This window comes from Astyanax mexicanus, chromosome 24 (genome assembly GCF_023375975.1).
Source record: "Astyanax mexicanus isolate ESR-SI-001 chromosome 24, AstMex3_surface, whole genome shotgun sequence".
In the NCBI taxonomy this organism is placed as follows: domain Eukaryota; kingdom Metazoa; phylum Chordata; class Actinopteri; order Characiformes; family Acestrorhamphidae; genus Astyanax; species Astyanax mexicanus.
The window spans coordinates 14167120-14193817 of record NC_064431.1 but is presented as its reverse complement, the minus strand read 5'-3'; the positions used below and the strand labels follow the sequence as shown (position 1 = coordinate 14193817).

General features: G+C 38.6%; 1 protein-coding gene across 1 annotated transcript in view; it reads right to left on the bottom strand.

Annotated features, from left to right (window-relative positions):
* hrh1 (histamine receptor H1) overlaps nt 1–26185 on the bottom strand; it is a 32292-nt gene extending 6107 nt beyond the window's left edge. Inside the window, exon 1 of the mRNA XM_007248424.4 lies at nt 26026–26185. The gene's annotated coding sequence lies outside the window, so the exon portion shown is untranslated. The remainder of the gene's footprint in view (nt 1–26025) is intronic.
* Between the last annotated feature and the right edge of the window lie 513 nt (nt 26186–26698).

Here is a 26698-nt window from a genome sequence, read left to right as displayed (position 1 = left end):
GCCACACCCCCTCTGTGTGTGTCTTCTGAACTTTGTGTTCATAGCTTGTAGTCCCGAACTGTAGATACGTAGCCAGTAACTGGGCACACAGCACTGCACATGCAAGAGGGCAGAGTGCAGGACGAAACATTCAGGTCGGCTATAAGTGATCTTCCAAATATTCATTCAGCATTATCATGATGGTAAAATCTGGGCTCAGCAGGGTAGAAGGCACAATGCTAATGGCCTTGGCAGGCTTGGAGCTAACAGACACAGCAAACAAGGCTTGGAAGGTTTGAAGCGTGTTAGCCAGAATGCTAACAGCCAGTGCCTAGAGGGTTGGAGCTGCAATGCTTGCAAACCCAGCAGTGAGGCTCCCAGCAAGTAGAGTTGGCGTAGTGATGCTAATAGAAACAACAGCCAGGTTTGGGAGGAGTGGGATATGTTAGCTGTGATGCTAACAGTCCACCTTAATATAGAGTTGGAGCTGCAAAGCTAGCAGACATCACATCCAGACCAGACTTGGCAAGAGTTTGAGTGAATTAATCATTTAATTTAGTTTAATTCAGTTATAATGCAAACAGAAATCTTTGACAGTTAGAGATGCTAATAGAGAGACAGATGATGCTAACAGACTTGGCAATGTTTGAGCAAGAAGAACAGAGGGAGAGAAGTGTGTGTGAATACAAAAGCATTTGTTTTGGTCTGGGATGCTGGTGGTTTCCTACTGGCAGAAACTCTCAAATCAACAATTGCATAGCTAGAGCAAAATCAATTGCAGTCTTTGAGACTAAAACCCTCTCCGGACGGGATTAGTTTTTTAGGGGGACGTCTGTGAAAAATATTTCACACTTCTACTCAGTGATAAAGCTCTTGCATCTGGACTACAATTGAAAAAATAGGACCCGTGATTTTTTAGTCTTTCTTGGTCACATGACATCGTGTTCAGTAGCTCATTCCCACTCGCTGTTGTGTTTATATGGATCTCCGTGGAAACACATGCCCAAAGTGTATTTGCAGTGCGTGGCAGTGGACAAATAGCTATTTTATTAAACGTGAGGTGACAAAACTCAAAGATATGAATCCGGACGGGACTAAAATTACCAGAGGACCACAGAGTTCAGCAAAAAAACAGTAGGTAACTCAAGTAGCCTGTAATTTTCTCAGAGGATGTCTTAGAAAAACACAGACATGGTCGTTCCAGACAGGAATAAAATCACAGAGAACCCTCCATAAAAGAGAAAACTACCCGAGAATCCCCTGAGAAACTAATCCCATTGGGATAGGGCTTAAGATTGTCTAAGATTCTCTTGTTTAATTAATTTCCAGTTAAACAACCACTAAATTACAATTTATTAACTGTTCTTTTGAAATTTCAAAGGAGATCAAAGACTCAATGAAAAATAAATCAAATGACCGGTATATTTTTAAAATAAACCAGTGCAAGACTCTGGAAATGACTAGACTGTATAAATATATTTCCCATGCGTAATAACCCAGCCTGAGGCACAGCGGTGACCAGATAATTGGCCAGCTCCTACCTGTCTGCCCATGCCAGGCCTTTCATTTCGATGCCACATGAATCTACTTTCATCTGAAACAGACCACCATACTGCAGAGTTCCTTCACTGTGTTCCTTCCTGTTTGCAGTGTGGATCAGCGTACATTCATCAAACTGGATCGATTTTACCATCAAAAAGTTAACAAGGTGGATGGCTTTTCCATAAATGTATTTGATGCAGAGATAACAGGGGGTGTTCTTTGGGCTGAGGTGTTCTGCTCTTCAAAATGAGCCAATCTTTCTTCGGTTTTATGTTTCAGAAACCCTGCTGGTTCCACAGAGAGCTCAAACCATCTGACGCCTCAGACTGAGAAAGAGAGAAGGCTGGATATTTAATTGCTTCAGGGAAAAGAATTCTTTACAGGAAGGTAAGAGTGGAGTTCAAACTTAGTTTGGCAAAATGTAGCATGGACAATTTAGCCGATTTTCATGTTTTACAGTGTCCAGATCGATATTTCTCCAGATTCCACACAAATTTTAAGTGTAAATCTCAGAATAATTTAGTCCTTAATTATCTGAATATCCTCCTGGTGGCCCAATAGAGCACCATTAGAAGTACAGCTTCCAAACATGGTGAAGGTAGTTTCACTACCAACTTACAGTAAAACCTAGCCAGGCTAAACTACAGATTCCAAACATGGTGGAGGTACTTTCATTACCAACTTACAATAAAAGCTTGCCAGATTAAAGTAATGCATCCAAACATGGTGAAGGTAGTTTCACTACCAACTTACAGTAAAACTTAGCCAGGCTAAACTACAGATTCAAAACGTGGTGGAGGTAGTTTCATTACCAACTTACAGTAAAACCTAGCCAGGCTAAACTACAGCTTCCAAACATGGTGGAGGTAGTTTCAACAGCTCACAACAAAAGCTTGCCAGGCTAAACTCCTGTTTTCAAACATGGTGGAGGTAGTTTCAACAACTCACAATAAAAGCTTGCCAGGCTAAAGTAATGCATCCAAACTTGATGGAGGTAGTTTCATTTGAAGCTCACAGTAAAACCTAGCCAGGCTAAACTACAGCTTCCAAACATGGTTGAGGTAGTTTCATCAACAACTTACAGTAAAACTAGTGCTGGGCATTAAGGGCAAAAATGCATATCACAGTATTTTTCAAGATTCTGACGGTTTCACGGTATATCACACTATTATTTATATTATATATATTTTTTTTGCATAATTGTGCTTTAATATTGCTTTGGGTTACTGTACTGTTAGGTGTACATAAAATATATAAAACTAATGCTTTAAATTAAGGCTTTGATTACCATTGGGTTTAATTTGTCCCACAAAATTACACAATATATGAAGAAATGAAAAAGACTTTATAAGCAGGAAAAAAAACAGCTTAAAGCTCACCTTCCGTCGTTTTTTCTTTCATTTTAACATGTCTAGTTGTGGTCTCTAGTATGAATGAATGACATGTGAGCCGTTTTTGTAAAAAAAAAAAAGTGCTCAGGTGTCTCTGTATAGCTCTTTTTTAATGGACTGTTTTAGGGGTGTGTCCAAAATGACCGGATTCCAGCTTTGCTCATGAATATTCATACATGCAAACAGCATGCAAATATCTCTCCTCTGATTGGCTAGGAGCACTGCGACGCCCCTCCACCGCTCTGCCGCTCACTGCCTCCCACCTCCTAACTGATGAGCGGTGATGTTGCGTCGCTTCAGCTCCGCCTCTGGGAGTTTCTCGAGCCAAGGTGGGCTGGTCTGTGAGTTTCTGCCTACGTAGGCAGAAAGATAATTCAAAATTCACCCGTTTTTCGGAGGGGGGGGAGGGGGGATTTCTTTGCTTAGCTCCTGCAGACAATGGGGGCTGCAAAACAGTTTAATGTGCAGGTGTACACATTCAACTCGGAGAGACCTACTGTATTCCACAAAAAACAAGAAAAATCGGATTTTCGCGGAAGGTGAGCTTTAAGAAAAGATAAGACACTTTACTAAAACAGTTGGTAAACTACAGTAATATATAATAAACTGGTTGATCACCGTCACTGTATACTGTATTGTTGTCTCAACGGCAAAATTAGAATACATTACTTTACTCTTCTTTTGTCACACTAGGTGTGAGTGAGTCACAATAGCCATTCAAAGCCAGGAGAGAGGAGCAGCCGTTTGTTTTATAAATGGCTGTTTAAATAAGTCAGATGATATTATGTCTGTAGAAAAATGCATAAATAAAAACAACAGAAGTGGTAAAAAAAAATGGGACAAACAATTTCACTTTAGGGTGGCTGACAAGTTTTAGGACAGTTTGTAGCATTCATTTTTAATATTTTTTGCATGACTTGGCTTTAATATAGGTTTGTTAGTTAATGTAATGTTAAGAGTACATTTATTATAAACCACTATAAATTAGGGCTTTGATTTGTATAGGGTTCACTTTGTCCAACAAAATTACACAATATATGAAGAGATCAGACTTTATAATAAAATTAAAAAAAACAGCTGAAGAAATTTAAATAATAGACTGTAAAAAGAGATACGACAATAACTCTAATAGGGCTGTCCCTAACGATTATTTTTTAAACGATTATTCTAACGATTATTTATTTCGATTAGTCGACTAATCTATTTATTGAGAAACATATTTAAATAATTATTATTTTACGTTTTAAAGCAAACGATAAATTACTATATTAATATATAATAACAACAACAACACAAGCCTACTAAACCAAACCCCACACTTATAATCACTTACATGTACAACACGTTTAGATCTTTAACGCTAAAAATGGTAAGCTCCCATACACCACAACCGTGTGTTGCACTGTTTTCTGTGACGCTAGATTTTGTGACCACTGGCAAGTAGTTCTCAGCAGACCGGTGCACTGGCCGATTCGAAACGTGTTCGTTTCTAATGTTTACCCCGACTGGCCAAAACGGTTAAGTTTAGGGCTGAGGGTAAGGTGTAGGTATAGAAAGCTTCTGTTTTGCCAATGAACGCTCATAACCGTGAGCACTGGTCACAAAATTCCGACGGTGACAGAAAACGGTGCAACACCGCAGCGCCGACGGCGCTAGCTAAAATAACTTAAGGCAGCTAGCTTAACTAAACACCTGAACTTATGAATAATGCTACTGTTTCTGGAATCTGCGAAATGCCATGCACAAATATAAACCAAAAATGTATAATTTCTGCCTGTGGCAGGTTTAAAACCTTTGGTAGACAGCCTTAAGTCTTTTTAAGGACACCCGCGGAGACCCTGATGTAAACGGTAACTTACTGTGTGACCCTGTTGACATAGTGCTCCTGGATGTTTGCGCTTCAAGTCCTTTTGCACGTATGGCAGAGGACCACATTGTTGCCCTTTTGCGTGAAATGCTCCCAAACTTTAGATGCCCGCTGGCGTTTTTTTTGTAGCTGGAGATTGCTCTCCGGAGTCCATGCTCTCCTCTGCCCGAACCCGACATGACCCGAGGTCCGACCCGAAATCCGACCCGGGCTCCAGAAAATAGTCCGAGATGTAGGCGTCTGTTTTTTAATTATATTTTTATGTAAAAAAAAAATAACGAAAATAACGAAAACTGAAAGTGAAACTAAACTAATTTATTTACAAGCGCTGTTTTCACTACCGCAGTTCTACAGCGGGGGTGTTGTGCCGATTCTGTCCGCGAAGCGGGAGTCAGATTCAGCAGAGAGTCGGATTCGGCACAAACGCGGCGGCACCTCGCGGTGCGCGGTGTCAGTTGTAAGCGCTCGCGCTAGCCGCAAAATACGGCAGAAAACACTGAGGGAGCTGCAGAATTATGTATGGGACTAGAATATGAGCTCTCACCAGAACAAGCAAATCTCTCTCTCTCTCTCTGTGTGTGTCTCTCTCTCTCTCTCTCTCTCTCTCTCTCTCTCTCTCTCTCTCTCTCTGTGTCTCTCTCTCTCTGTGTGTGTGTCTCTCTCTCTCTCTCTCTCGCACGTGAACTCCTCCGCGTTTGACTTGCAGAACTGTGTTTAGCTGTTCTTAAAAATCATTTTAATTAAATAATAGTTCTATGCTTCTATGTTACCGTGTTAATTAACATAGTTCTGATCATATTTACGACGCGCCGACGCACGTTATGCAAATCGATGTATTTTCGTAATCGATGACGTCGATTATGTCGACGCGTCGCCCCAGCCCTAAACTCTAACACAGCTTCTAATACAAAACTATATTTTAATATTTTAAACAGTTCCATTAAAATAGTATAAATAAACCTAAAATACTCAAAATGTAAGTATTCAGAGAGATATTTCTCAAAAGCTCTATTGCACGAGTAAGACACAAATTTAATATAAATTTACAATATTATTATTAAGGCCATTAGAGGGATTACAGTATTAAAATCAGCCACAATTACCTTCTTTCTCTAGTTAACAAACACATTCAAATCATCTCTCAAGCTACAGTATTAATATATTTAAAAGGGCTGTAGTTACTGCTCTATTTTAATGGGATAAAACAATCATACAGTAGAAACAGCAGCAGGAGGTGTTCTGATTTCTCTGCAGGCAGTAGTGTTGCCAACGCCTCAGTAAGTAAAGTAGCTATTGGCTGTCCTATGACGTCATGGCCTAGCTGTAAAGGATTAACGTTGTGGGAGAGAAAAAAAGTGAGTAAAAAACACCCTAAATATTCTAGAAATGTTACAAATGAACTCTAACAAACAACTTCTGTTGCTTTTTAAATAGGCAAATAGTTAAATAATCTTTGCCGTGTTGTTAAATCTTGTACTAACTGGAACTGTTATCTTTTTTTTTTTTTTTCATTTTTTTTTTACTTTTTAGTTTTTCAGGGTTATTTTTTGTTTTATTTTATTAAATTAATTAATATTATTTTAAAATTAATATTTTATTTTTAATTTTAAGTTTTATTTATTTTTAAACCTATTATAGACAAATTGTTCAATGACGAGCTAGCTAGATGTAGCTTTTTACAGAGAGGCAGACACTGTGGAGGAGGTGAGTGACAGGCTGTGTGGTGAATTAGGTGAGTGACTGGCTGAGACTGTGTGAGTTAAATTAAGTGATTTTTTTTCGTGTCACACTAAAGACGCATTTATATTTATTTTCCTGCTCTGAAAATACGGAGCAGGGTCAGTCAGCGGTGGCTTTGGGTTAGCGCAGTTTATTTGCAGTGTGGATGTGGAGCGGTGTGGGTGTGACTGCACTGTGAGTGGTGTGGGGCGGGGCTCACAGCAGCACCCGCTGCAGCGCGGAGGTCAGTAACTGAAGAGCGAGTGTTCATCTCAGAGTCTCCAAAAGTCTCCAATAACACAACAAAAGCTCACTAGATTTGTCGCTAGTTGCTTTTTTACTAAATTAGTCGCTAGAGGGTCTGAAAAGTGGCTAAATATAGTGACAAAGTCGCTAAGTTGGCAACACTCTGGCGGTGCTGTTCTGCACGGCGCTCCGCAGCGCCTCTAGTGGTATGGCGGTATGAGAGAAATGCATATTGATTCTAGTTTCGCCTTCGGTAAACTGTATGAACCGGTATACCGCCCAGCACTAAGTAAAACCTAGACACGATAAACTACAGCTTCCAACCAAGTTGGAGGTAGTTTAATCAACATCTTACATAAAAACTAGCCAGGCTAAAACATAGCTTCCACACATGGAGGTGATAGATTAATCAACAACTTATAGTGAGAGTCAGTCAGACAAAGTACAGCCTCCAAACATGGTAGAGTGAGACTGAGAATGAGAGCTAGCAAATCTAGAGAGTGACAGACTGAGAGCTAGCAAATCTAAAGTACAGCTTCCAAAAATGGTGGAGGTGGCTTCATCAACATCTGACAGTAAAAACTAGCCAGGCTAAAGTACAACTTTTTTTAAACATGTTGGAGGTAGTTTCATCTACAACTCACAGTCAGAGCTAGACAGATTAAGCACAGCCTCCAAACACGATGGAGGTAGTTTCATTTACAACTCACAGCGAGAGCTAGCCACGCTTAAGAACAGCTTCCAAACATGGTGTAGGTAGTGTTACGACCCAGCTCGTTCCAGGATCGCAACATAATCGAAGGGAGGACAACAAGCTAGTAGCAAATATAAAACACTTTATTTATTTGACCTCTGGGACATACCATCCTAGAGCCGGTGGGGCGGGGGGTCGTCACAGTAGTTTCATCAATAACTTACATTAAAAGCTAACAGCCTCCAAACATGGTGGAGGTAGTAACAACTCACATTGAGAGCTAGCCTAGCTAGTCTAAAGTACAGCTTTTATTTGGATGTAAATAATGTGGTAATGTTCAGGATGGCAAGCTGCTTTACTTCAAACAGTACTGAATTAAAAGTAGTGTTTGTAAAGACTTATCAGACTGTTTATTCAGTGTTACAGTGCCCCCTCAATGCATCATTTTGTTCAACACTTTCTCTCATCTATCTAAAATATTACGTTAAATTATTCATTAAATAGAAACATACATATATTTAGATGAACAACTGTTTATGAGTTTAATCTGGCCGGTTTACACTATCACTCACATCTTACACCAACTTTTTTTTAATCATAGTATTTTCAGGATTTTAACTGTTTAATCATAAAATCTTTGTGATAAAAACTAAGGAGCCATAAACTCAGCCAAAAGTCCCTCAAAATAATGCGGTCAAAGGCGTCTGATCTTACGCAAGACATCCAGTTTACTGATCTATATATAGCTTATACAGAAAATGACCAACAGCTATGAGAAAACACAGCACAGGGAAGCCTTTGGCCTCCTTACTGTGTAGAACATACACTCCAGTTTAAAAACAGTGAAGTCCATTTCCTAGAAACAGCCAGAAGTCAAGATAACCCTTTTATTGATCTTATTGTAGAAATCCCTGTTCATACACAGCTCAATTCATCATTTAATATTTCATCTAAATGTGACTAAACCAGCACTAACCAATACTTTCAATATAGGTCTTCTGGTGTTTTGATTATGTTACCATCCACCAATGGATGGGGCAAAACAAGAGATTATCTGTAGAGTGGGATTGAGTCCAGTCCGCAGCACCGCAGTCTTGTATTCACCGGGGATTCATCTTAGTTGGTGGTTTGCAGTGTTTTTAATGTGGATGATTGTGAAAAGATTTAAAGTTGGGAGCACCTCCCTTCCCCCTGTTCTTGCACTATTGACTATAACCAAAATCTGTTTAAAAAACAAACTATTTCCTGAGTCAATCAAGACTTTGATTATTCTACAATCCAGAACGTTTTAAAATAATGAAAAACCACTGTCATATATATATATATAAAAAGATCCTTTTTGTGAAAGGTGGGGTATATAAGTTAAACGGAGCTCCTCAAAACTCTTTCTGTGTTGTGTTGTGTTTTGTTGAAAACTCTACAGTATACAGTGGTGTGAAAAAGTGTTTGCCTCCATGATTTCTTATTTTTGTCACTCTTAAATGTTTCAGATCATCAAAGAAATTTAAATATTAGTAAAAGACTACACAAGTAAACACAAAATGCAGTTTTTAAATGAATGTTTTTAATATTAAGGGAGAAACAAATCCAAACCTATATGGCCCTGTGTAAAAAAGTATTTGCCCCCCAGTTAAAACAGAACTTTTCTAGCCACACCCAAGCCTGATTACTGCCACACCTGTTCTCAATCAAGAAATCATTTAAACAAGGCCTGCCTGAAAAAGCGAAGTAAACCAAAAGATACTTAAAAGCTACATATCATGTCAATAGAAAAGGACATTCAGGAACAAATGAGAAAGTAATTGAGATCGATCAGCCTAGAAAAGGTTATAAAGCCATTTCTAAAGTTTTGGGACTCTAAAAAACCACAGAGAGAACATTGAACAGTGGTGGACCTTCCCAGGAGTGGTCGGCTGACCAAAATTACCGCAAGAGCACAGCGACGACTCATCCAAAAGGTTACCAAAAACCCCACAACAACATAAAAAAAACTACAGGCCTCATTTGCCTCAGTTAAAGTCAGCATTCATGACTCCACTATAAGAAAAAAAACAGGCAACATTTACCTGCACGGCAGAGTGCCAAGACAAAAACCACTGCTGAGCAAAAAAACCTTTAAGCCTCATCTCAATTTTGCAAAAAAAAAAAAAAAAACATCTTGAAAATCCCCAAGACTTGGGAAACTACTCTGTGGACTGATGAGACAAAAAAAAACTTTTTGGAAGGTGTGTATCCCATTACATATTGCTTAAAAGTAACAACGCATTTTAGAAAAGAACATTACACCAACAGTAAAACATGGTGGTGGTAGTGTGATGGTCTGGGGCTGTTTTGCTGCTTCAGGACCTGGAAGACTTGCTGTGATAAATGGATCCATGTATTCGGCCATCTGCTCGTGACCTCAAGCTGAAATTTAACTTGGGTTCTGCAGCAGGACAATGATCTAACTGCAAGTTACTGCAAACACTTGATTCCAGTTGTTGCTGCTAATGGTGGCCCAACCAATTATTAGGTTTAGGTTTACATTTTTCACACAGGGTAGGTTTGGAATTTTGTGCCTTAATAATAAAAACCTTAATTTAAAAACTGCATTTCATGTTTACTTGTGTTGTCTTTGACTGCTATTTAAATTAGTTTGCAAAAAAAAAAAAAGAAAGAAATCATGGGGGAGCAAACACTTTTTCACACCACTGTATATCGTGCTGCCCTAGTGTGCACCATCTTTGAGCAATGCCTAAAATCCTTCTCTGAGGTCTGTTTAAGTGTTGGCAGCTCTGAATAAATGATGTGGCCTTTCTGTTTCCTCATCCTTCCTAAATTCAACTGTTAACCAATCACGTTCAGCCATTCTCCTCTAATCTCTGAGATCTCCAGGCAACTCCAAGGACACATTTTTACATCTTTTGTAATAAAATGGCTGCCTTGAAATTTTCTAAAGCTTGTAAATGCAGCATCAGTCCAAAAAATCATTAGAAACAACACCAGCTGGCCATAACATTAAAACCACTGATGGTGTAGAGAATAACAATGAAGCTCTAGTTAAAATTGCAACAAAAGCAGCAGATATACTGTACATACTAGGCAGCGAGTGAGCAATCAGTTCTTTAAGTTGGTGTTTTAAAACAGATGTATAGTACATAACTCTGGAAAAAAATAAGAGACCATTTTCAAAATGATCACTTTCTCTGATTTCACTATTTATATGTATATATTTGAGTAAAATGAACATTGTGGATTTATTCTATAAACCACTGACAACAAATTACAAGTACAAATATTGTAATTTAGAGCATTTATTTGCAGGAATGGTCAACCTTTTGAAAAAGGTACAGTGCAGTTCACAAATCAATATTTGGTGGAATTACCCTGATATTTAATCACAGCTTTCATGCATCTTGGCATGCTCTCCACAAGTCTTTCACACTGCTTTTGGGTGACCTTGGAAAGAACACTTTAAAACAATCTCTTAGAGGCAGGACTCAAAAAAGAAAAAGGGCCTTCTTCAATGAGAAGCAAAGAAGAGCCAGTCTGAAAATCGTAAGAATTAGAGTATAGAGGACTGGAGTAAGATCATTTTCTCTGATGAGTCCAATTTTCAGCTTTGCTCAACACCTAGTTGAAGACCTGCAGAGGTGTACCTGCACCCACTGTGAACCTTGGTGGAGGATCGGTGATGATCTGGTTGGGCAGTTTGGTCTTTGCGAATGATGACTGAATTAAGCCGCATACAAGGTTATCCTGGAGGAAAACTTGTTTCCTTCTGCTCTGACAATCTCTCTTTCCCAACTCTGAGGACTCTTTTTTTTTTTTTTAGCAGGACAATATTCAATTCCACACAGCTAGATTAATTAACGTGTGGATGAAGGACCACCAGATCAAGACAGTGTCATGGCCAGCCTAATATCCAGCCCTGAACCCCATTGAAAACCAATGTAATGTAATCAAAGGAAGATAGATGGTCACAAGCCATCAAACCAAGCTGAACTGCTTAAATTTTTGAACCAGTAGTGGCATAAGGCCGAGACACATGAAAGCTGTGATTAAAAATCTGTCTTATTCTATCAATTATTGCTTCTGAACTCTTCCTTAGATAAAACTTTAGTATGGCTGTTGTTTCTAAATGAATATGAACTTATTTTCTTTGCATTATTTGAGGTTTGAAAGCACTGCATCTTTTTTATAATTTTCTTTAATTAAATGCTCTAAATTACAATAATTAAATGCTCTAAATTTGAAATTTGGGAGAAATGTTGTCAGTAGTTTATAGAACAAACAACACTGTTCATTTTACCCAAACATATACCTTTTTCTTTTGTTAAGATCGATCAGTACATGGAGAAGCAGTGTCAGTTAAACTTTAGGATGACTAACTAGCTAGTTATTCATATTATTGATTATCATCAGAGTGTATTGTGTGTGTGATGTTAGGCTTACTTAGAATTGGCCAGTGTGATCTACTTAGCTGTTAGCCTGCCAGCTAACATTGATGAAGGCAGTCTGAGACACATGCTTGATCTGGAAGAAGAGGTTGTGCTTTGTGATCAAATGAGTAGGAGAGTCTGGCTCCACCTCTGGTTGCACAGTTGACAACACAGCAGATACTTTTGGCTTTTTTCTACAGAACAGAAGCCAATGAAACCATAGCATCCATGTTTTTTTTTCAGTCATTGGTTGAAACATAAAGAATGAATAAGAAACTGTGATGTTCCAGACAAGGACTGGGTCAGAACATCTACAAAACATCAGGCAGGTTTAGTGGGGTGTTCCCACAGTGATATGCAGTGGAAGTCCATAGCAAAAGTTCTCCAGGAGTGGACAAAGAAATTTGGAAAACTGCAACTTGCAGGACTTCTTACGGGATTTACTGCTACTGCAAATGTTGCTCTTGAAACCAGATACCACCAGACATCTTCAGAGCCTTCACAATATTAAGCAATCATCATTAAGCGTCAACTAAAGGCTACATTAGATTTTTTTTTTACAAAATTAACAGCTGAGCCGTCTCTCACTCCCAGTTAAAACACACACAGAGCTGGACGCCAGAGTCAGGTTATGTTCTGAGATGACCAGACAGATGCTCGGATGGATCAGCCTGATTCTTGCGTAAGGCGATATCTGCTTTGTCCTCCCGAGTTCAGTGTGAAAATGATTTCACATAGATCAGAATGCCCACGCTGCCACCCCGCCATCTGCACCCACAGCTCTGTTAGTTTTGGCCAGGAAGTCTAATAAAACAGAAAGTGAGAAACAGATCCGAACATGGTGGAATTATTCACATTCACAGGCCAAAATTGCTTAGTAAACTCTATGACAGTAGAATATCTGAGAACCAGTATTGGGTCCCATGAATTTTGCCATGTCCCTTGGGAAAAAAAAAAAACACAGCAAAGAGCGTTGCACTGACCTGTGGGACATGTGTTTATGTTGGGGGGCTGGGGGTATGGATATGAAATCGCTTGTCTGTTTTCACAGCCAATTCTAGCCAGATGCTGCCCATCACCACCATTACCACCCACTCACTGCTGATGGGAGCGATTTGGGAAGTCGTCACCCACACATTAAATGGTTATACCATTTTAATAATTATAATCATTTAATAATTGTTATCATTATTAATAATCAGTGCAGGCACACCAGATCATGTATTCTGGGAATCTATCATTCTGCTTGGATCTTTATGCTGTTGAGACGAGAGAGAATTGACAACTGTGGTGGAAGAATGAACCTGTGGATGGAACATGACAGAACAAGCTATATGAGTGTGTGTGCTCCTTAGAGAGCCAACGCATGTCTGCTCTACGCAAAGTCACAAACAGGCCAGAAGATTTGGTTGGAGCCTCCAAAGAGGTCAAAGAGCGGAAAACAACATGCTGACTGGACTTTGTTTATGTTGACTTTTGATAGAACATATTTAATGATGTCAGGTTTAATTAGTGCCGTTATGTTAGATATATTTTGGAATAACCAATCCCAGCGACGGTCGTGTTGCCGTTAACTTTCACACAGCCAATTAGAACATATATTCTAATGAAGGTGATTTACATGTAATGTATATTCAAGTATATTTTTTAATACAAAGACAGAAAAGTTAGACTAGTTCCTGCAGAATTTTAGACCGAATAACTTAACTTTTGAGGATCGATAACATTTTTCCTGTAAAGATTATTTTATTTTTGTCTTTCTTTTAATTCATTCCCTGGTGTGTCTGTAATGGTAAAATAATTTTTCTTCAGAAAACTCTGATTCTAATTGCTTCCTTGTTCTATGCCCATTTGGCTTGCATACAGTTATGAGGTAAATTAACCTACACTGCACTGTCCACTGTGGGTGGATGCATTTAAGAGCCATGGATGTAGGTAATTCATGGTTAGTTTGTAGTAATTCTATTTTTTCCTTTCACTTAATGTTCCTAGAGCCTGCTAGAGTAGTTAAACAAGATGTGTCTCATTCTAAGTAAATTTCTCACCTGCCTTTATCAATAAATTGGCGTGTAAATCTGAGTTTTCAGTTCCACCTTAAATTTGGCAGCGTCATCAGCAATTTCAAAACAACCCGTAGTTTTAGTTAAGCTAATGTTAGCTACCAGTTTTTTTTCTCTCACTTAGTGATATTAGAGGCTTTTTCAGGGCTCTAGACTTTTTGCACTGGTTGCATCGGTGCGCCTAACTTTTTGTCTTAGGTGCACTGGCACAAATGTTAGGTGCACCCAAATGTTCAACTGCATTGCCTTTAACACCGCAGTTTTACAGGTTGACTTCTTTTTTAGCACTGTCTATCTAGGCAAAAAATGACTAATAATTATTATTAACTAATAATCTGGTCAGTAATCTGACCCAAGACCAATTTTATATAGTTTTATGCACCTTTATTCACTTAAATTACAAAGAATTTTTAGGAAAAAGTCACACATGCCAGCAGTTACTGAAATACGTCTTGAAGAGTAACTACACTCTAAGACATTTTTACATTAATAGTTTAAATATGTTGCACTGCAGTGATAATCTATACCAGCCCTGCTTAAAACGCTTAAAATTAGATACAATTACTAAGAGAATTTAGATATTTTACCATATTTTGATCAAAAGTGTACTTCTAAAGTGCTGCCACTATGAGCGGGAGGTCGCAAATTTGAACCCTCAGTCATGCAGCTTTACCATCAGCTGCCGGCACTCAGAGGGAGCAAAATTGGCCCTGCATCTGTGAGCTGATGTATCAGAACCTAGCCGCTGTGCTTTCCTCTGAGCGTGCTAGCTGCTCAGGCAATGATACATCTGCAGCAGCTCAAAAAAAGGGGTGACTGACTTCACACGTGTCGGAGGAGGCCTGTGCTCGTCCGCATCCTACTAGGATCGCAGGTGCAACTGGTGATGGGGACGCACAAAGCAGTGGGACAATTGGTTAGCCAAATTAGGAGAAAATGGGGAAAATCTGAAATAAAATTATATATATATATATATATATATATATATATATATATATATATATATAAATATTAGTACCTAGTAAAGGCAAAATAAAATAAAATAGATGTTCTTTATTGTTCTTGGTTTACAAGTCTACAAGCTGATCTGATGACTTTTATTATGACATTATGCTTGCTAACAGACTGCAGAGTTTACTGAAGATGCTAACTGTATTTCGAAGCGACATTGATCACTCTTTTTAACAACAGATGGGAGTGTTTGTGCTGGTTAGTGTTTGTTGAGTCTTTGGTTTAATAGGATATGGTGATTTTGACTATAGTTTACTGCAGTCTGTAGTTAATACCTTCACAACACCTGAATGCAGCTGTCGGTCCAATGCTAGCTAGGCTGACAAACTGCTGGTGTTAACGGAGATGGTTAGCGGCTAACTGGCCATGCTAACTGTATTTCTGAGCTAAATTAATCACTCATCGGATTCTGAGTGATGTTGAAAAATAATTATATCAAAGTGGGGTTCCACCCTTCATTCGCTCTGCCAATTTGGTCACACTCTAGAGAACTGCTGACGTTGTGTGGAATGTTTAAGAATCCCACCTAAGGGTTTTCAATGATTAGTAACAAAAATAAAATAATAATTAGTTGCAGCCCTAATTATGACTAACCAGCTCCAATCTTGTGGATCCTGGCTGCTGCATCTGTTAGCATCTCTTCTTAAACCTTCTTCTTCTTAAACAGCCTGACTGCTGTGTCCGTTAGCATCGCGGCTTTAACCCTGCTAAGGCTATTCTGCTCAAACTGTGCATTGTTTTAACATACTGTTAGACATGTTTAACGTTTCTTAATGCACTCTGCCATCTTGAATGCCTTTACTCCACTACATCTTTATGTGGGTATGAGCTGTTGCTACATATTAATGGTTACCATTGGCGTAGAATATTAGCAACAGGAGGATTGGTCCCCCTAAAAATGATAACGCAGAAAAATCAGCAATTGTTTTAAAATATACTTTTATTTTGAAAGTGCGTTTCACGTACTGTGTCCGTTGTTAACTGTTTACTGGCCCTGGTTGTTATGTGGTCTTTCACTTTGTTTAGGCTTGAGTTCAGATGCCTGTTCAGAAATGTTCTGCAGCCAGCAGCAGCTTCACTGACCGGAGCTTTCGCCCCATTGGGTGTCGGGGAGTTCGTCTAGCTTTAAACATGAGGTCAGTAATGAGAGCAATGAATCACAACAAGGACAATATACTGCAATAAAAAAAGCTTCTAACATTTATATTACCTGCTGCCAAAAATTACATACTTTTTAATAAAAGGACATCATCATAAGAAGTGCTTTCAGTAGAAAAAGTAAAAAACACAGGACTCTTAGCCATTCATTATTTTTGCTGTGTCTTTTAGCATAGCGTCACAGGCTGCAACAACTAATCGCTTACTAACACATAAGTACAGTTGCCACCATCTATTGTAGGGCAGTAAGCCAACAAAGGTCACCTTTGGTTGGATTTAACTAATAATAAACAGAAATACAGAAAAAAAAATATTTTGATTCTTTGGGATTAACTGTAATTTTGCAAATTTTCTAAGACACTATTGGGTGGGCTTTGATTCATATTAGCAAATGTGTCCCCCCAACGTTAAACACACTCCTACGTTTTCTATGGTTACTTTTTTTAATTTATCTCTTTAAAATGATATACAGCTTTAAAAACAGCTTTAAAATTATAATGAATAGAATATAATATTGCTAGTGAGTAGTAGTTGTTTAACCCACTGACCTACTGGATCTACGTCCAAACACAGGCTGCCTCTGATGAACTGCGTTTACTGGGCCATAAACTGCTCCACTCAGTCTGTTGACTCTGTGATCATAATAACATCTGTTTGACGCTGTTTGCTCCCAGAGATCCTTTACAAAGCTCTTATACTGACCACTGAAAATGGCCTTACATACTGAGGATGGGGCAAATAAGGTAACATTGAACGATTCAGTGTTCACAAGCAGTTGGGTTTGTACACTGCTGCATATCCAAGTGTGTTGCTGCGTATCCATGCCTGCGTTGCCAAGATAGCAATGAACATCTGACTGTTTCCATCTGCCTAGGTTTTTTCAGTCCTTGGTGCACCTGTGTTTTCCGTTGCCAAGATAGCAATAAACCAGAAATTGACCTAAATGCACCTCACCTCCGGACCACCATGCTCATCGGAGTAGATATATTCACAAGCACCATTGCTGTTTAAATGGCAAAGGCTGAAAGTTTAAAAAAAAACTGTTGGCGGGGTATAAGATAGCAATAAGCACCGATATGTGTCTTACGCGGGGTATAAGACAGGCCCCTTAATTACACTATACAACGCAGATGTGGCCTACAACAAAAACTTTTACTTCAAATGAAAGAGTTTCCATACAACCTGTTAAGATCTGACTAGAAGGAGCCAGAAGGAGAAATATATTTGAAGTCAACGACTCTGTAATAAAACAAATAATGAAATATACCAATTTAAATAATACTTTTTTCCTGATTATTTCATTTACACACCAATTTATTTGACTTACTATCTTTATCTATCTTTGACAGTGTTGTGTAAACTAAGATTTTTCAAATTGATTTTTCATTTCATGATGTCTCTTAATATTAAACTCCTTAATTACGGCAACTTTTAGACTGCGCACTCTCTCCGCTTTTAGACTCTTTGGCTCGTTTTTCTGCGCTAGCAATGCGCACTCTCTCCGTTTTAGACTCTTTGGCCTGTTTTTCTGCGAGTTCAAACATGGCGAGTTGAGTTAATGCCAAAGAGCTCAATTTTTTTGTCTCATCTGACCATAGCACCTTCTCCTAATCAATCTCAGAATCATTCAGGTGTTCACTGGCAAACTTCAAAGGGGTCTGCACATGTAGCTTTTTGAGCAGGGCGACTTTGTGGATACTACAGTGTAATGTGTTACCAATGGTTTTCTTGGTGACTGTGGTCCCAGCTGCCTTGAGATCATTAACTGTTTAGTTTTAGGCTTATCTCTCACTTTCCTCATGATCCAAGATACCCCATGAGATGAGATTTTGCATGGAGCCCCATATTGATGTCGATTGACAGTCATTGTGTATTTCTTCCATTTTCTTACTATTGCACCAGTTGTCTCCTTCTCACCTAACATCTTACTTACGTTTTGTAGACCATTCCAGCCGTGTGCAGGTCTATGATCTTGGTCATGTTTTATAGATTAGAGTCTGACTGATTAATTAAGTCTGTGGATGGGAATCTCTTTTGTACAGGTGACAATTTAAGACAGATGTCTTTAATGCAGGTAATGAGCTGATTAAAAGGTCTGATAAAACTGGTCTGTAGGAGCCAGAACTCTTAATAGTTGGTAGGGAATCAAATACTTATTTCTCTCTGCAAAATGCAAATACATTTATATAATTTATACAATGTGATTTTCTGGATTTTATTTTTTGTATTTTATCTGTCACTGTTAAAATAACCTTCCCTTAAAATTATAAACTCTTAAATTTTAGTGGGCAAACTTACAAAATCAGCAAGGGATCAAATAATTACTTCCTTCACTATATAGTGTAGTTTTTAAGTGCTCTTAAATCCTAAGAGCAATCAGTAAATTAAAAGTGTGACTTAAGAAAGGGACTAAATAGAAGGGGTTGGCTTTTTTTATGCGTACACTTGGTGGTTTCTGCAAAATTACCTGCTCAAGCTTTAATGGAAGGGTCTAAAGGTTTCTGTAATCGAGTAACCAAGAATGTTCAGACTTGTGTTTACGTGTATTTCCAATGTAACCTGCAATCAACATCAAATTATTCATGACGTTTTATCAGGCAAATAGATTTTTAAAGGACAGAACGCTCTGACATTCAGCATAGCTCGTTTATCAGCAGGAGAGAGGAGGCAGAGGAGCTCTCAGTCCATCAGAACTGGTATTTACTGGGCTGTCTACTCTACGCGCCACAAAAGTGTGAGGTTCATTCAGTAACTGATGTCAGTCTGACAAAGCGCATATCAAACAATTAATTAGTTAAGGGTCCAAGCACTATTTTATTTGACTTTTTCTTTTTCTTCTCTAAAACAAAATGGTCTGAAAGATGGTCTATAGATGGTCTATAAGTACACAAGATAGGGATACACAACTAATCATTTCAACATCGTCATCAGAGTTTCAGATTTCAGTTTTTTTAGAGGATTTTTTCACAACGCTTTGGCAGCTTCACACAATAGTACATTCAACATTCAACAGATTATATCTCCCACCTTGGCTTCACAAAGTGCATTAATAATTTCATGACATGTTGGATCACTGATTTTGGTTATATCAACTCGGGCACTCAACCTACACTATACTGCCAAAAGTATTCATTCATCAATCCAAAACATTTAACTCAGGTTTTAATCATTTCCATGGCCACAAGTGTAGAAATGTTATCACTTTCAAATATTCCACATTGAATTCTCAGTGAATTTATAAAAAGTGAAAGAGAATGTAAACGAAAACAACTAACTGTGTAAAATTACAAAGTGGTGTCAACAGATGCTGAGGAGAATAGTGCACAGAGGTCACAGAGTCCATCACTACACACCTCCAAACTTCACGTGGTCTTCAGATTAGCTCAACAACAGTAGAGCGTATAGAGCAGGGGTCACTAATAGGCGGACCGCAAACTGATAAACTACTGAGAAGGATTTAATTCTGACAGTGTTCATTTAAAGCGGCGGAACGTTTACGTGCTTTACAGCGCAGTAAACTCACAGACCAATCACGTGTGTGTTAAAATCACCAAACGCTCTCCTCTGCCAATCAGATCTGTGCAGACGCAAGAGCGCGGAGCCACACAGGCGAACCAGGTGGTGAGAAGTGGGAGAATAAAGCGAGAAAAGCTGATACAGAGGGTGCGCACCAGAAAAAAACATTAAAGTTATCATTAATATATAGCTGAAATGACAATAAAAACCACTTTGACTTTGACTTGACTTTTGACTTTGACACCTTATGTATAACTTTTATCAGTCAGGTTGTAAGGAGCAGTAAAGCCACTCTGCTTAAGTTCAGCATTAAACAGGAGTTTCAGATTAGTTCTTCAGCACTGAGGTGGGAGCAGTATTAGCATTAGCTGGTTACTAGGCCTGTCACGATAACAACATTTTCAGGACGATATATTGTCCCAGAAATTATTGTGATAAACAATAATATTGCCATTTTAAAGCACCACTATAGAAAATACTTTTTTCCTGCTTCTGGGCTCCCAAAGGAGCTTTAAGACAATGTGCCGGTGTAATAATATACTAGCATAATACTATTACACCATTTTACAGTTAAACTAACTTTATATTATTAAGAGCAGACATTGGGCTCCCTGCACTAAATATTAAACAGACCCTTTCAAAAAATGTATTTCAAAAAATAAAGTAACAACAAATAGATTAAAGTAACATTTACATTAATTAAATTATTTTTAAAAAACTCAGAACACATGGGCACTTTCCCATGGGCAGATTCCTTTTTCTGATCATATATGTATATGCTGTAAAACACACATTAGCTTAGTCCATATGATCGAAGACACACAGATAGCTCAGCAGGACAGAGCTCTTGCTATAAAAGTATTTTTTTTGTAACTGTCAGACGAATTGAGCAAGAAACACCAGCATGTTTACCGTGTGGGGCTTGAGGCAGGATCTCTCTGGGGGAACAATTTTTATATTCAATATTCAGCTGGATGAACTGGGCTGGATGGTTGTGCTTTAAATAAGATCTCAGGTTAGTAGTATTGCCAGCTTTTGTTTCCACTGTTGTGAAACCTTGTATAAATACCGGCTGATTCGCGTTGATGGTTCTCCTCGCTCATTTGGCTTAAAGCCAAAATACTCCCACATTGGAGCTGAGGAATACGGTTTTAAAACACAGCCCATCCCGGACTAAACTTCCTCAAATGTTCTCTAAAGCTGTTTAGTTTTGAGAAAGTCCAATTAGCCTCGAATAAGTTCGCTAGCTAACAAATCTCCACACACACTCCCCGCTGTGTGTGTGTGTGAGTGTGTAGCGGCACCGTCACTGCTCACTCTCACTGCTGCATAAACTCTTTCGCCATTCAGAGGTGAGTATATCGGACTGTAGCCCACGCCTTTACCGTGTTACAACAAGCTACTTGAAATAAACTGCTAGCTGATAGTGCCCTGGCTTACTTGAACACTCAGGGTTCCTCAGTGTAACACTGTCGGCAGTATTTACTTGCACTAAGTGCTGCTTACCGCAGCTAGCACTACTTACATTAGCAGTTAGCCGCTAATGCTAATGCTGCTGCACCCAGCATAAGTGGAAATCTGGAAACTAAGCTTACTGTAAAATAAATGGAAGTGCTTTACTCACCCAAATAATCAGAAGATGAATCTGTGTAAATTAACATTCAGAGCTTGTTTTACTTTAAAAGAAAATGTCTTTTTTAAGAATTACAGTTTTGTATACTTAGCTTAGCTTTTAGTTGACCCCCCACCCCCACCATCCAGTGGTGAGACCTGCTGAATTAGACGGAAAACATGGCAACACCCCTGTTCCTTACTAGTGTCACATAATGTGCCTTATAATCCTGTGCGCATTTTGTATTAAAATAGACCAGAAAATAGATGTTCATTAATAGTGAGCCTTAAAATCCGGTGCGCCTTATAGTGTGAAAAAGTCAGTCATTTCAATTTGGATCATTTAGCCCCAACTACTGTTCTATAGCCAAACATCATTAATCATCTAAGATTTATTCATCTTCTTCATGTAAAATGCTTGGTTCTTGGTTTATTATCCCATTTATTCTCATCACGTAAACATCTCGTCACATTCATGAACTAACATCTAACATCATTGTTCTTGTTTAGTCTCGTTACCTGCCCAATGACAGATTAAAAGGATGAACCTGAATGAGCGAGTGGAGAAACATATAGAGCGCTGTCAGACAGGTGTACCTCATGGTTCAATTAAGCCATTAACTTCCTACTATGCTCTGTGACCCCAATTTTAGACCCAGATGACAAGAGGAGGAGATGGAAGTGGTTTTGAAAGAGGCTTCATTATTATGGAGCATGGATGGAGCTTCAGCCACAAGTAGACCTGTCACAATGATGTTTCTGGATGACATATTGTCCCCGAAATAATAGTAATAAAAAATAATAATTAAAAAAAAAAAATATATATATATATATAAATTTTATTATTTTCATTTTAAGACTATTTCAGATCTTCCAATGAATAACCAAACATTAACTATTTCTTTCTTTCACTATATTAAGTGATTTTATTTTTTACAAGAATGAAGAAATATGTTTTATAATATATTTAAGCAATAGATCACGAGAGGGAGTGTGTTATCACGAATAACATCACGGCTGTGATTCGGTCGTAGATCATCACAGCCGTGATGTTATTCGTAATAACACACGACCTTGAGTGTTCTATTGCTTTTATACAACAGTTTTTTTTTTTTTTTACAAAATGAATAAAGAAAATAAATCAAAGAACTTTAGGAAATTCAGTTTGAATATGCTTTAATATGGACTGTGCCTTCCGCCAAAAAGTAGTTCCACCACAACTGTCACAGAACTGAAACTTAACTACAAAACTGTGCATGGTTCATACAGACTAACACCACGAACGTTAGCTTGAAATCAAAATTGGGAATAGTGAAGATGGTAATGTTAGGAGCGTGAAATAACGCTAATACTCTCCTCTCCTGCTCCGTGGAGTCATCTTCAGGTGAAGGCTGCACATTTTTTGAGCATTTCTGCTTGTTTTGCTGGGTGGTGTTTGTTTTAGCTAGCCGGCTGGACTATGGTTAGGTTAGCGTAGCTTGTTTTAGCTCAGCATTAGCTTAGCTTAGCTTAGCCTAGCTGGTTAGCGTTCTGGCTGTCAGACGGCAGTAACCGAGCGATTTTCTTTCCCTTTTTCTCACAAAAGACGAGTCAGCGCTGTTGGCGAGTGTGTCGCAGCTGAGTGCTAGCCTGCGCTAAGCTAACACAGCTGCGGGTGTCCTGTGTGAATACGCCGTTACTCGGCAACGCGTCGGCGGAGTGACACAGGTTTAGTGTGAGAAGGCCGTGATGTTATCACATATATCAGCACGGCTAGAACACTTCTCAACCAATCAGATTGTGAGGTCGGAACTAACTGTTGTATAATTTTAAATATCCAGTGTTTCGAGTAACATTGGCATTTTTTTCCCAAGAGGCCCCCAGTGAATTTTTCACTGAAATTCTTTGTTTAGCATTCAGTATACAGCCATCAGCTGAATGTTTCATTTAGCTTTATTTTGGTTTAGGTCCATCCCCTATCATGTCTGTATATTGTACAATAAATCAATAACGCAGTTATCATGACAGGCCTAGCCACAAGGAGCTTAACTGGCCAGCATGTCCTAAAGTCACAGCTGCATTCAGATCTGAAGGAAGAACGTCAGTGAAGGCTGGACGCTGCGGTGGAAAGAGCTGATAATGCTCATGCATTAGTGTAATATGTAAGAGCAGCTGTTCCTCAGGTGGAGGAGAACGTCAATGTGAGACGTGATCAGGTGCTGTCTGCTGTAACGGTCAGTAAACAGGTCAGTAAATAGCCACTCGGACAAGGTTATTATAGCGAGGCTGTAGTGCATAAACACCTTATTACAGAGACAAGCACATATCTGAGGGTTCTGTAGAGCGGCAGGGTTTGAGTCACCTTGGGGTTGGAGTGGGGGCGGGGCATGGGGTCACTGCGAGTGAATGCATTGTTACAATGTTATTCATACGGATCACTCTTATCCTCTCGTGATGATGAGGTCTCTTCCAGGAGGACAGTCCCCGTGTGTACAGGGGTCATTCAAGAATGGTCTGATGGGAATGGAAATGATGGAAATCATACACTTAGGCCTTTCCAGTTCCTCAAATCGAGAGCTACAGGAGATCCAGGGTGTATTAGACAGTCCTCTTCATCACTGTGTACTGAGGGAATTAAATATCATCCAGAAGAAAGCTGTACTGTCCCTGGAGCTTAGTTCCAGAGGCTGTAAATCTGTCTAGAAATCTGTGCCAAGGAAATCAAAACTGTTCAAGCTGTCAGGCAGCTTGTGGTGATCTAATATCTTCTCAAATATATTTACTATTTTGTGAGTTTACTGACTGGTTGCAAAGCAGAAATCTGATGATTTATCTGACTGATTTCCCATTTCCCATTATCTGATTACCCAAGTTCATGCAAACATGTTGATTACGTCAGATTACTGTCAGATAACTGACAAACTCCAATGGGAAGGTAGCCCTGGTGGGACACACCTTACACAGATGGTGAGTGAGGGTTATGTGGACACGCCCATTATGCAAATAAATGATACCAGAAACCAACAGGAAACGTATTTTTTGTGTAATGTACAGTTTTAAACCATTTGACTCATATTTGACTGTATATCTCAGGATAATGACACAATTTCTCAAAAGTAAAACAGAGTACATCGAAATATACTTATTTACAAAAAGTCTTCTCGAGAGTTACAAAGTGTTTCTGAAAACTATGACTTAGTATTAGGGTGGGCGATATGGCCCTAAAGTAATATTACGATATTTCATGGTATTTTTGCGCTAACGATACTCTTGGCAGTATAACAAATGCTGAATTAAAAAATGATTTTAAAAATACACTACTGCAAATAAAACTACAGAAAATAAAATTTCATTATTGCATACAATATGAGATGGCACCCCTAACTGAGATATTAAAACAAGAATTTTATCAGATATGTAACAGAAGCCAGATATAATAGAAGACAGATATAATCTGTCTCTAGTAGATACACTAGTAAAGACCATTTAGAAATGATCAGTTTCTTTGATTTTACCAAATTTAAAACCTCTCCAATATAACCAAAAGTAAGATGGAAGATCACAAGCCATCAAACCAAGCTGAACTGCATACGGTTATCCAAAATCAGTGTGTAAGACTGGTGGAGGAGAACATGCCAAGGTGCATGAAAACAGTGATTAAAAACCAGGGTTATTCAACCAAATATTGATTTATGAACTTTATGAATATGAGCTTGTTTTCTTTGCATTATTTCAGGTCTGAAAGCTCTGCATCTTTTTTGTTATTTCAGCCATTTCTCATTTTCTGCAAATAAATGCTATAAATGATAATATTTTTATTTGGAATTTGGAAGAAATGTTGACAGTAGTTTATAGAATAAAACAGCAATGTTCATTTTACTCAAATACATACCTATAAATAGCTAAATCTGAAAAAAGAATGATTCAGTGCAATGATGAAGTGCTCTCTTCATTTTTTCCAGAGCTGTATATAATGGGAAATGAGAACAGTGTGATTTTTTTTTTTTTCACCAAAAAAGTAGTTCCCTGATGTGATAATTAGGGGTGGGTGATATGGCACAATATTTCAAGGTATAATATCGATAATGATATTCAAAAATGTTGACAATATTATTGTGTATGATACGATATGGCACACCCTACTCAGTATTTTGAAACAATGACTACATTTCTCTAATAAAGACTAATTTCCCCAGATATTTCACTTATGACTCATGAGGATTATGACTCAGTACCTTAAAATAAACTAAATTGCTCCACATATAACACTTAAAAGGATGATATTATGACTGAATATCTCAAATTGCACTGGTCCACTAGTGTTCTTAAAGATTTTAGTGGTTAAACAACATATGCCTTCAGAATTTCTCACAGTTTGTAGACACTTTTTTGAAATGCCTTACTATTTCCTGTCAGAATTCACATAGAAAACGACGAATAAATCATAAAATAAGGACAAAACAAATTAATATCACATTTAAAAACACACTCAAGTCAGAGAAACGAAGATAGCTTCCTTTTTTCCTCCAACTCCCAATTCCACCTTAACAGCGCATCAGCTCCACTCAGGCGCCGGAGCGGCTCCCTACTGTAACTGCTGCGAGATTTAAGGTGGACCGGCGAGTTCGAGTTCTAGCAGAAGTTCCGTCACCACCTGTGGAACGCTGGTGGATCAGCACAGCTCTCCGAGCCCGTTAGACCCCAGAGCTCAGGGTTTTCACTCCAGAACTGAACCTCAACTCTCTCCTACACAAAACACACCTCAACCCCAGCCACAGGTGGGTCACAACTCAAACCCCGACCCGGTTCTGACGAGCAGTTCGGTTCTTACCGTTTAGACTCGCAGTCCACAGAGGCGGGATGGATCCAGGGGAAATCAGTACAGTATCTCCAGTAAAGCTGCTGAGGTGCTGCTAATGCATTACTGCCCTGATGACTGTGAGCGGCTCCCTCATGGCTGAGACGGCTCAGCACACACCCACAAGGCTCTCTCTCTCTCTCCACACACACACACACACACACACACACACACACACACACACACACACACACACACACACACACACACACCTCCAGCCAGTTTCACGTCATAACTGAGGTAGGTTAGGTAATTTAGACAAAAGGAAGGAGTGTTTGGTCATTATAGCTCTATAACATCATTCACTGATATCATCAGTGTTTTAGATGTATAAACAGACAAAAACAGGTATGAATTTTTTTCATTAATTTTAAACATGTTTACCTTGCTAGAAAACAATCATCCAGTCATCCAGACAAAACACAGCCTTTTTTCAGTTTTTTTTTTTTTTGGTTGACCAGCTAGATTTTTTTTAACAGGGTAGATACACTGATATTAATATTATATACAGTTCCAAGCAAACGTTTGGAGACACCATAAATAATAAATAATACATTTTTGATTATTTTTCAATGTTCTTCATTGTAGATTAATACTAAAGTCATCCAAACTATGAAGCAAAACAAATGGAATTACACTGCCTGGC